General features: G+C 40.1%; 1 protein-coding gene across 5 annotated transcripts in view; it reads left to right on the top strand.

Moving 5' to 3' along the window:
• Positions 1-684: 684 nt before the first annotated feature.
• Positions 685-12734, top strand: part of LOC122408820 (protein doublesex-like) — an 87160-nt gene continuing 75110 nt past the window's right edge. For 3 of the 5 annotated variants that reach the window (XM_043415884.1, XM_043415883.1, XM_043415881.1), the window contains exon 1: positions 687-2029. The gene's annotated coding sequence lies outside the window, so the exon portion shown is untranslated. Of the gene's footprint in view, positions 2030-12734 lie in introns of all 5 variants that reach the window. The other 2 variants (XR_006260546.1, XM_043415882.1) reach the window with 2 other exon arrangements.

Genomic DNA, 12734 nt, shown 5'->3' with positions numbered 1-12734 from the left:
CCGTCGATTCGCAGAAGTTCGCAGATGTCTCTGGCGAGTTCGTGTTTTCTTCTTTCAGCCGAATCATTTGAAAATCTCTAATTTTCAACTTTAGTCATTTCATTAGGGAATACTGTTTTTAAAGAGTGAAAAAGTTGAGGTTGATGACCTTAGGATAGATCGGAAACGGAGAAATACGAATAAAATGTAAGAAAATTGCGGCAGTATGTTTCCGGACGAGAAATCGAAGAATGTGGAGAACCGAGGGGGTTGAATGTTTAATACCGCATTGTCCTGTCTCCTCGTATTTAAAAGAATCGTAAAAAAGTGTGATTATTTTTTTCGTACTCGTTTAAAAATATTGCCTGCCAAGTCTCTCCTCGCCTCTCTTCCGCTATCAATGCAGTGGCCTGAGTCTCGCGTCTCGCGGTTTGCATTTTACCGCACGCCATCTTTACCCGATGGCTTCACTTCCAACGGTCACAACTACATAAATATGAAAACGCGCCCAGTATATCGGACTCGCGAGCGTGCGCGAGTCCACGCGAGCGTCGCTGCGGCGCAACCACGAAGTTGTGCCCCCTCGTCCGGCGGCCCCCTCCCGCCCGCCGGGCCGCCCGAGCACCCACCCTACCTTCGGCGCGCCGTGCCGATCGGTCGCCGTCGTTCGCCGCTCTCGCACGCTGTTGAGCTGGCCACGGAGCGAGCACTCAGTGAGTTACGGGCTGCGTACCCGTGCGGATCGGTGTTTTTTGTGTGCGTGTGTGTGTGTGTTCATGCACGTGTACAATCGCTGAGAACACATTGCGCATACTGACACACACACACACACACATATGTGTACGTGTTTCTCGTTCGAACACGATATATTCGCTCAACTTAAGAGACACGTATTCACGTCGAATTGAATTCTGTGTCGCTATCGCTGCTGCTGCTGCTGCTGCTGCTGTTCTCGACCCGTTATTATCCTCGATCAAAGATCGCGTATAACAGTGCATTAATGTACTCTGCAGACACGACAATGTAATTTTAATACTCGCCGTACGAAGAATGCGACGTTTTATTATTCGCGTTGTATTCGAACTTGTACGTCAACGAAACAGGCAATTTTGCCACGAATAAAACGCCACCAAATTACTTTATTAACGGTCGTTTCGACGTTGAAGAATAAAGATAGATAAAAACGTAAAGAAGTTGGAAAAAACGGAGAAACTCGCGGTGATATTCGAGTCTGTTTACGTTACACGATGGTGAGTGTGCGCGGTTGTTTATATTCTTCGAGTTTGTGATACCATCTTTACACCAGCGCAACAAAGTAGCTCGAAAGAAGACTCCGGTCAATAATAAAAACGTGCGTGTGTGGTGCTTCTCTCTGTTTTTTCCCTTTATTTTTCTTCTGCAGTAGACCGAACGAGTGAACAAGAAATAGATACTGCGAGAGAGCGAGTGACGGCGAAGGAGAACTCGAGATAGAGCACGCCTCGGCAGAGATTCGTAGATTGGCTGCGATGCTGTTTGCACTGATCAAGTGGTAGGAGAAACCAAGAAAAAAAGAAAGAGCGAGAGAGAACGGAATAGCAGGAAGAGGAGAACGAAAGATCGCGCTCTGTGTATTGCGTTCTCGCAAGAGCAACTGCGAGGTCGCGTGTGTGTCGGGTGTGCAAGCGCAGCGAGAACGACTCTTTCGCCGGGCCACGTTGCTTTCCCTCCTTTGGCGCCAGTTTTCTTTTTATTTATTTCTTCTTTTTCTCCCTCTTCCCTCCTCTCCCTCGTTCGGCTGCATCGTATCATGTTACATTGAGCCGCTATTACTACACACTTTGTTACGAAGATGGAACATAGAAAGACTCTGAGTGATGCACGATAGCAGGCTTTCGTGAGCCGTTTTACTATTCACGCTGATTGTGAGACCTTTTTTCTTCACGTCACACACGACGGACGAACTGTCAGTTGGCCGCGTGTGCGTTCGGTTTTTTCCTCGCCCCGATACATAACACATGCTGCTGGAGGTTAGGAACTGCCGCTATATCAACGCTCTTCTTTTCAACAGGTACGAATTATTAACGATTCTCTTCGCTCTCTCTCTTTCTTTGTTTTTCTCTTTTATTCATAATTCAAGTATAGGCACGTACATGCTACTAAAACTTGCGTACGTCGGTCACATGGATATTCATTTTGCCACTGTCAAATCGGTTGTGTATCAGCTATGAAAATTCTCAATTCAATGAATTTTGTATTTAGTATGTAAATGACAGACAAAATTTCTTTCACTTCGCTCATGAAAATTTTAGCACCGTGTTTTATATTCCATGAATTTTTCTACTGGAACATTTTCTTCTCATTCTGTGAACTCTTGATGTTCAATCTTTGAGAAAACTATTGCCTCGTGTAAAGTTAAGGACACTGGGGGGGTTCGGACGACCCCAGGACTTCAAACTGGTATTAAGTTGACAGCAATGAGGCTCGCGAAAATTCGTACGTTTGTAAATGTTTATTGAAAATTGAAAATTTCGCAAAAATTACGAGGCAACAAATCGTCCAGAGCTCAACTTCGTTTTTAGTTTCGGGTCCTTCGGACCCCAAGAATATTTACGGGAAACAAATTTCTTTGCATTTCAACGATGCTGCTGACATTTACCTGTTTTCCCGATATTCAAAAAGCAAGTTTTGTAAAAAATGTAAATGGTTTGGAAAAAAATGAAGAAATTAACGAACGACAAATGTCTTGATTGTAGAGTCCGTTTTACATCGAGACCTGACCGTTTGTACTTGTCATTTACTTGACGACGGATTTTCTGCGATTTGAAGAAACAAAAGAAACAGTTACAAACGTAATTTTAATGTTCTCATACCAGATGAATGCACGTGTTGAACTGCGTTGGCATGACGTGTTTTCCGTTGCTGCCCAGTTCATCTTTTAACAAAAATTCATTTACTTACCCGCAGGAGCAGTTGTGTCGCGAAACAGAAATGCACTCGCTACTCCACTTATTAAATGACGCTGAAATTTACCACGAATTTTGAACGAAATTAACGAAAAATAGAATTTATATTTTTCCAATTGTGTCCTTCCTCCAATTTGCAATTAATTGGAATATTACAAATATTTTTTTTCCACTCATTTCGTTGGACTTTAACGTAACAAACTTCAGCGTCATCTTATTACTGAAAAACGATGTTGATTATTTGATTGATGAAAATAATCATTCCGGTGAAAAAATGATGAGGAAAGATTGAATAAAAACGGGCCCACTGGAAAACAATGTTACGTAGAAAAATGTTACCTTTGCCAGTACGAAGCTACTCGCAACCGCCGAGTACTCGGTTTCCACTAAAGTTATTGCATTGTTGGCATCGCAAACTGCCGGCAACTGGAATTCACGATGAGAATGTTGGCGTCTCACCAGCAAATCAATTGATTCACAGGAGCGATTTTGCGTCGGTAAAACATTGAAAAAGTATGTTTTTATTATCTTTTCATAAGTTTTTTTAAGAGAACGAAGACAATTACGAAAAATAGCAAAAATGTATGATTTCAGTATAATTTTATAAAATAACTAAGTTTGCAAGGTTAGAGTCAAACGAAGTGATCTAAAAGCCCCTCCGATAATTCCAGTAATTCTCCAATTTAGTTTCCTGCCGAATTCGAAATTCCCAGTTTTTCAGCCTGCGCCCCGCAACTCCGTGGAACGAAAAATGGCTGAACGACAAATGTTTTATTTCGTTGATTTCGTTGGACTCGACGTCGCAAACTTCAGCGTCGTTCCTTCCCCGTCCAGAGGGTGATTAAAATGTCAAATAAGTGGATCGACCGAAAGGAATATCTGGAAAAGTAACAGCAAGTTGACAACAAAATGTGGAAAGATCGATCGGTGGAGCTGCAAAATGAATTCGATGTGAACTTGAACGATAATTTTCACAAGCCCCAGGAGACTGAAATATATTTATTTGAATGCGTTACTGTCGAAACTGATGATAAGGAGCGCGTATTTCAACAAAGTTGTCAATGTTGATGTCAGCAGCAGGTGGCGCTGTGCGCAACGTCGAATTGCATACAAAATGACACACTGCTACTTTTACAAGCGGAGGAGCTACGATACAGACGAAATAGGGAAACAGAAAGAGCGAGAACGGGACCAGCGGGAGGGGAAATATGCATGCGAATAAAAGGGAGGATATTATTGCGACAGAGAGAGGGAAAGCGTTCTCTTCCGGGGGCGGTAACTTCCTGTTCTTGTCGCGTGTGTGTGTTTGTACCTGTGCGCCTTTTTCTCCGTGTATATTTTCGCACGCACGTGTGTGCACGCGCGTGCGTGCCCGATTTTATTCCACGTGTTGGGGCTTGGCGCAATCTCTTTCTCTTTTTTCTCCTACGCTCGCTCTCTTTCGATGCGACTGATCGTCGCTGTAGCTCAATGCACTGCACTATCATTGCTCGACGTTCTTGGCCGTGTCGGATGTCCTCGAACATTGCAAAGAAATTATTACTCGATCGACTTACATGTTCCCGTTATAAGTACTCGTACGCATTTTTTCAGTCCGCGGCGGCGTGTCGTTCACACGCGGTGGTGAAGCGTCTCCGTTTCCTTTGAAACCCGCACATTTTAACTGGATCGATTGACAGTGCTTTATAACAGGTCAGCTTAAATGTTCAAAATATTTCTAAACGGTCAGTTTACTCAGACTGACTAATTTATGTGAGAAAAAACACCGAGCGACTTCGATTGAACTTCGTCTGGTAGGAAATTTGAAATATTCCATTTACTTTTTGCGTCATCCTAACTTACCGTAGGTTTCCACATTTCATAGCAAATCTATCATTTTCTGTGAGACACGGAAGCTCAAAAAATATTGCGCTAACGTGGCTGATGAAACGGAAATCCACACCGAGCTCTGCGAAAGAGAAATCATTTGGTTACGTAACATCGATACAAACGTCAACATCGTATGATTTAACATTGTTCAGAAGTGACAGACGTTTTGCGATGCAGATTAGCTCGAACCGTTGAATCTTCCACTATTGGAAGTTCCGATATATCCAGCATTTTTAACCCGGCGTAATGAGAGAATTGATCTTTTTTTTGAATCCTTAACAAGTATGATTCATTACAAACGCTCGACAAAACACTCGTCGTTTCCTTCGTAAAAAAACTCGACTACAAAATTCGTCTGTACACCTGGCGTGTGGGAATCAATAATTGCAATATTTTCTTCTCGCATTACGAGACAGAAATCACAGATTTATGACGTGTGAAAGAGGCTCCATTTAGTAACTCGGCAGTCTAAGTAGCTCGAAGGGTTTTGGGACCACTTAAAGCGAGTTCTTGAATTGGGCTCGAGCACAAAACGTACACATTTTTCAGGATTCTTATTCCTTCGATTCGACATTACAAAATATATGTTTATTCCAGTGAATAAGCATTTTTGAATGACGAATATTGTAAATAAAATGAGAAAAGAGAAAGTAAGAGAAAAAACAAAAACAAAACAGTGCCAAGATCCTAGTGGTTACGGTAGGCTGTGAGAAACGAAGCACAATATTATGTGGTCGAACAGGTGTTGCGGCTAGTTAATGTATTCCTCGTTTGTATATGTCACTCATACTTTCCTGAATCCTTTTCTTCTTTCATTGATCGGAGCGTAGACTACCGATTTTGCGGATTCCTTGTTGTTTGTCCAATAACCATAACCATAACCCTTTCGTTGGCTCCTTCAACGCACTCGCAAATTTCCACGGGCAACAGAAAGAGCTTCCTTTCACGCTGCATGACAAGGGATGACCACCGATATTTCTCCCATTCTTTTCATCTTATTCGTACAATACATTTATTCGAAACACGATAGTGGGAAAAATTGGATGAGATTATTCGTTAGATTTGAATTCACATCGCGTTTATAAATTCAGAGTACAGTGACGCCAAGTTATTTCTAACGTAGGCGAAGGCTCGGTTTCATTTTATTACTTGCGTTTTATTCAAAGGGAAAATAAATCTTTGTTTATCGAACAACATTCAATTTGGCTCAATGGAATATGGAATATCCAAACTTCGTCACACTTTTTTCGTTCAACGAGCTGAAATTCAAATTGTCATTTTGAGGAAAAAAAGCGTCGAATCCACCATATTTTTGTTGAAATTGCACACTTTTCGACAAACAATTTCCTTCCCTGAGAGCATCTGAGCTTAGTAATAATTCAAATTTAAACACGCGAGAAAAATAAATCGAGTGAGAGACGTTTTTTGGCGCACTTACAATTCCATCGAGAAATTCCATTTTGTATATGCTACGATCTAGAAATTTAGTCGAATCAACGAACTTCTTTCTCGGTGCACTCGCGTTTACCAGTTCGACTGGTAAACTGACTTGGAGTAATTTTTTATAAGAAGTGTAGACGAATCGACGATACCGCAGCGTTAATTATTGATAAACTAATTATTCGAACTCTACGTTATACTTCCTGGGGAGAAACGAGCCAGCAATTTCTATAGCAAGGGGAAAGAAAACGTCTCTAGTTGCACCGTTGATTATTTAACAAATTGAGAATCTAGAGTCGTCGAATATCGAGCAGTAAATGAAGGATTATAATAAAGTTTCAAAGAGAGAAACTCGTGTTTTCCATTCGCAAGATTGATTCACGATACCTTTTTGCAACTTCCTTTACTTTCGTCCTTCATCCGTTTGCACGTGATCCTTAATGAACATACGAAAAATTTTCCGTTCCGCGGGCTCTTCGTCACATGCACGAACAAAAAAAGGCTTACAGTTGCCAAGGCACTTGGACAAGCTTCACCAAAAAGTCGCACTAAAAACATTTTTCTTTTCAATTTCGAAACATTTTGTCAAATACGTTCGCCAAAATTTTTCGAATTTTTGGCGCCTGAACAAAAAAGAGGGTGCAACAAATGTTTTAATGTTTCAAAATGTTGTTTTCAGTGCTCAGGGAGAGAAATGTGATGGAGCAATAACAACGGGGCCTTTGAGTGTTTGTAAATGTCTACAGTAGAAAGTCAAAATTTTCGTGAAAATTTATTATAATTTTTTGAATTTTTCTTGAATTTTCTTTGACCGAGCGATGAAGTTGTTAGAGGAACGGAATTCGCTGAGCAATACGTGCAGCGGGATGGAGCAGAATTTCCTTCATTCGTCCGTGCCTGAAGCCATTAGCAGAAGAAACGAAGATGCAGTAAAAGGGAGTTCTTTGCAGTAAAAACAATTCTCTGTTTCGACTAAAAATTTCCGTTCATTTCATTGGAATCGAACGTAGCAGACTTTTCAGCGTCCTCAAAGAAAATGCTCTTCGCGTGTGTGAACAACGAGTACGAAAAGTCCTCGACGATAAATAAAACTGCACGAAGAAGAACTGTAAAATAAAACAGAGATGAAAGACGAGGTTCGGATAAAAGAGATGCTCCCAGAATTATATCAGGAGTTCACGAATTCTCGGACGATTAAATGAAGCAACACAGACGTGTACAGCCGCACACATAATTCCATGTTCGATCCCACGCATGCACTTACATACAGAAAATAAGTCTCAACGCCGGGATACACGGCGAAACAACATTTCGCACAGAACGACTGTGGTCTCCCTTTAACTCACTGGCAACATAATTAGCAGTTATCACGGTCGAGGCAGCGATAGCGTGCCGCCCCCTCCTCCTTAGACTCCTTCCTCTCTCTCTTCGTCTTTCTCTCCAAGCTTCCCCTCTCCTCTGTATAGAATCTCCACTTGGAACTATACATTATTGAAATTGATATAGTCCGGGCTCGTAGCGTCGACTTCGGTCATAGAGCGTATTGCATGAGCTCGTGGAAGTAGGTCGTCACGGTGCATTTTTAAGTATATCGGTGGTTCGTCATCGTAAACCATGCAGTGTGATAAACTTTGGGACAGCTGGCCTCTTCTCACACTCGCCAACCTTACCGGAGACAATGTTAATGTCGTTTTTCATCATTTCCATCCGAGACGCAGTGATTTCGGCTTCTGAAAAAACCAAATTCGTAGGAAGAAGTCAAAATCTTAAGGAGGGTGGATAGCGACGATACAATTAAACATTTCAAAATGATAAGAATTTAATAAAATTTGGTGAACATATTCTTTAGTGCCAAATTTGACAATACAAATTTTTTAAGATTTTTCTTCTGTACAGTTATCGAGTAATTGATCACTAATGTTCACGTGTATAAGCATAGCCTTTCCATATATATAGGTATACATTCCGGGCATAAGAAATCTGCTTTAATGCGTAATTACTCGATAACTAAGCAAAAGAAAATTTTGAAAAAAGTTGTGTCTTCGCACTTGATGTTGAAGAACATTGTATCACCAAATTTCATAAATTTCTTATCATTTCGACGAATGTAGCCATCCTCCTTAACAAAATTCGTGTTCTCATCTAAGTGAAAGGGAATTTGAGAAGAAAATTTGCGTTTTCACTCACCGGTTATTTCAACACTGCGAATCTCTATTTTCAACAACAAGTGTTATTTCGATTAATTTTTAACGAAAGACGAATAGATATTTTCCTTTTAATATCAAACGAAACTTTTTTCGACTGTGCAACACACTGTCGAAAAATATTTCATGTTTAATCGAACGGAAAAATATTTTCCAGTCCACGTGCATGTACGTTGCACTCTCTTTCGACGAGGTAAGTGTGACCGGTCTGACGTTAACGCCCACGTGATTTGTACAACATTGTCGACGATTTCGGGCTGGATGATAACGATATCTCGCATCGACTGAACGGGTGGAACTGGAGATAAGCTTATTGCAGAATAATCGTACGCCGAATTCGTGTTGTTAAAATATGTTGAGAAAATCTTAATGTTTTCCAGTCATTCCGCGGTATCCGTTTCCGAGGATTTCACTCTCGTATTCGTACATTCATTGCCCTCTGTTATTTCCGCGTAATCGGGGTCAAGATTGTTCCTGCATGCTTGAGTAGTCGCGACTTATCCAGCCAGCAAAATAGTTGAAATTGTTCGATAAATAGCTTCGGTCATTATAGTGAAAGCTTATCATCTCCGGTGTGCATGCACCTTTCGTAGCCCGTGAATACGAAAGATTTGCAAACGCGATTCCAAAACTCTTACAACAGTGTACGAGGTTGGTCACCGCAACATCACGAAAGCTCAATAAACTAATGCCTTAAGTTTGATTGATTTAATCGACAGATTGTTGTTCGAAACAAGATCGATCCAATCGAGCTTAGCTCGACCTCCAATCGTGCTTTGACCTTTCGAATGATAAAAGACGACGAGTTTCATGCATCCATTCGATATTCAGTGATATGGCATTTTGTTGTTCAAATTTTCACTCGGCAACGGTGCGAAAAATTGATATGCAAAAGTCGGAAGCTCTCAAACTTTTACCATCTCGAATTTATCATGTTTTCATTGAATTCATTGTAATACATTGTTGCACATTGGATTGGCGAGTCTCGCTCACTTTTCACTCCACCAGAGCTATGAGCGCCCTCCAGAGCTATGAGCGACTAACAGAAGTCCATTTTAAAACGTACATTCTATCTTCGATGCACATCGCGTTGTCATCAATAATTCAACGTGACCATGTGTATATTCATAGAAATATAAGCATAATAAAAAATAACCTGTTGAATATACGCGAAAATCGAGAAAAGAATATGCACAGGTAACGTTGTCGCCATAGCTACCTTCGCCTCTAACATCTACGGCTCAAATCTCACTGTCACTTGTCACTCGGCGACAGAGGTGCAATTTTACTTTTTGTATTTCGGATGTGAGATTGTCGATGCGAATATTCATTGAGAAAATAATATTAAAATAGCGGGAAAGGATTTGATGTATTTTTTGTGGATGCTCTGTCGAGAAAATGGTCGAATTTGTGAGAAATTTCGATAAAACACTTATTGGGGTGTAAAACTGACAAGTTAATTCAGATTCAGGCGAAGGGAGTCAGCAGTTTCGCAAACCGGCAAAATCAAATCGTTGAACATTTTGATAAATTCTTTGCTCGTTTGTATGCTTTAGTAGACTAGCAGAAAAAAGCCAAACGATCAATGGATCAATTAGAAAAATAGCGTGATTGAGAAATGCGATGAAATTCTTCATCTCGAATTTAAAACCTGAAGAACTCGAGCTCACGAGAAAGATCATTTGTCGCCAGGCAATATTTTTTCGGTGCACACTATTTCGAACTCATGAGAATCCTTACGTCCGCAAAACTTTCGTGGACCTAGTTTTTACACACAAAGTATTATACCCGATGGTCGTCGGTCCATTAATTATTTTCATGTGTCTTTACACTAAAGACAAATATGAGCTTAAGGAGTTTCGGTACAGGCAATACAATGTTGCCATGCTAAACCATGCTAAAAACATAAAAAATTTCAAAAAGTTTAGAATTTTATAAAATTTGGTGAACATATTCTTTAGTGCCAAATTTGGCAATACAAATTTTTTAAGATTTTTCTTCTACACAGTTATCGAGTAATTGATCACTAAAGTTCACGTGTATAAGCATAGCGTTTTCATATATATAGGTATACATTCCGGGCATAAGAAATCTGCTTTAATGCGTAATTACTCGATAACTAAGTAGAAGAAAATTTTGAAAAAAAATTGTGTTTTTGCACTTGATGTTGAACAACATTATCACCAAGTTTTATCAATTTCTTAATATTTAGACTTTTGTATCGAAACTCCTTAACGTATTTTCTCTCGATACCGCCTATAGTTCCAAACCATGTTGCAATAAATTTAAAATAAATAAATAAATAAATAAATATTCGCTCGTTCCACATGAGCACATGAAAAGTTCTAAAAAGTATTGTTACGGTTCCCTCTCTTGTATGTGTGCACATGTATTTGTCTTATTACCAAAATGAAGATCTTATGTTTTTTGACAACGATCCTCCTTTGTAATCCTTTCATAAAAGAAGAGTTGTCACGAAATCTCGAAGTGCGAGTTATTTTTGAAGCTGCTATAGACGTACACTATGTTCCATTAATGCCTGGACCTGTCATAATGCAACTTGAACGGTCGGTAACAATTGATAGGTCCAGGCATTAACTGTTTTAACTGTACTTTGGTTGTCGATCTTGTGCTCGGAGTTCGTTCATGTGCGTATTTCAGATCGTAGAAAAAAGGAGGAAACAATTGCAACACATTTGATCGCGATCGTGTCAGATAAATTTATTTAGCGACATAAGAGTGAAGTGATGGAGTCATTTAGTAAGAGTGATTTTACGCAATTACTATTCGACCGTAGGTACCGTGATTTTTGCAATGAACTATTCGAAACAATACCTAGGTAATATTTTTATTTAAAAAGTGTTAAAACAGTTAAAGACAAGCGCGCGCTTGCGCGCACGGTGACCCTAGTAAACAAGATAAAAGACAAAAAAGACGTACGAACCTCAAGCGATACACGTCACATTGTACTCTGTTACACAATAAACCGTCCCATACTTTTTAAAAACTAGTTCGAAAATTTGTTTCGTCCATATCGTAACAGTATGTGTATTTCGTATGGTGAACTGGTTACTTGAGCGCGTTTTTCTCCAGAAGACTAAAGAATTAGATTCTCAACGATTTGGGAGTGGAAGATGAGTGAGGTCTGCCGATTATATCAGTTGTTAGGAGCGAGCATGCAAAATTGCCAAGAATTGGAACTTCCGTGTATAAGGTGAGCGCTGCCATCTGCCAGTCTGGAGTTCCATCCTTTTTTTTATCTTTTACAATATTTATTACGTCTAATCTACGAAATCTCCGTTTCTCACTGAACTCATTGGGATTCATGAGAGGCAAAAGTATAATTCGTGAACTTCCGGCAATCGACTTTCTCCGCAAGGAGCTTTGTTTCGAAACTAAAAAACTATTCGATTTTTTAATTATAGTACGCGAAAACCAAACGATCCGGATCGCATAAATTTCGAAAACGAAAGATCATTTTTATGATCGCATTGAGCCCACTCGTGGTACTCGAAAATAGTATTTAAAAAAAAACCCGCGATTTCAAATAGGAATTTTTCCGGGCTTGAAAAAAACCCACTTTTCTAAAAACCCAGCGATTTTGAAAACGTCATGAAAGATTTCGGTTTTCAGATCATTCCATCATCGCTCATTCTTCGTTTCTGAACTGGGTGCTCCGCATAAGTCAACTAGGAAATGAAGCAATTTTAATAGTTTTTCTATTGATGGATCGAATCGATTAAATGTTACGTCAAACGTTCCTTCTGAAAAGGTTTCAGGGAGAAAATTATGAATAATTAGATACCGCGAGGCATACAGAGCTGGCAATAGACTCTGCATAGTCAAGCGCGTTGTTATCGGCGGTAGAAGCTCTCTCAAAGTCTACTCCCCATGATCGCCAATCGAGCTTCGTATCCGAAGCGGTAGTGCGCTCTACGCTAGTAGAAAAGAAAATAACTTTTTGCTTATTCCTGGACGTGAATAACCACCACACCCGGATCATTGCTCTTTTCTTGTGTTTCAATCGATCCGTAAGTTTTTCAATAAACTTTTACTGAGTGAAATTCAGCGGTGCGAAAGCTTGAAAACTAGCATGATTCCTTACGGAAGTCAGTTGAAACTTCGAATTTTCAAAGTCCAAATTCTTCGATACGGTTTGATCGAAAACGAAAAAGTTCTGTCAGCCCGCGCAGGACGGTAGTAAACTGCGGACAAGACATTTTTGTAATCGGTCGAACTGTAACGAAGAATTTCACTTATTTCACTTACGGAATTTGCGTCTCTCTCACCCACCCCT

This window comes from Venturia canescens, chromosome 4 (assembly GCF_019457755.1).
Source record: "Venturia canescens isolate UGA chromosome 4, ASM1945775v1, whole genome shotgun sequence".
In the NCBI taxonomy this organism is placed as follows: Eukaryota; Metazoa; Arthropoda; class Insecta; order Hymenoptera; family Ichneumonidae; genus Venturia; species Venturia canescens.
The sequence above is the reverse complement of the archived record's forward strand: the minus strand, read 5'-3'. Positions and strand labels throughout refer to the sequence as shown.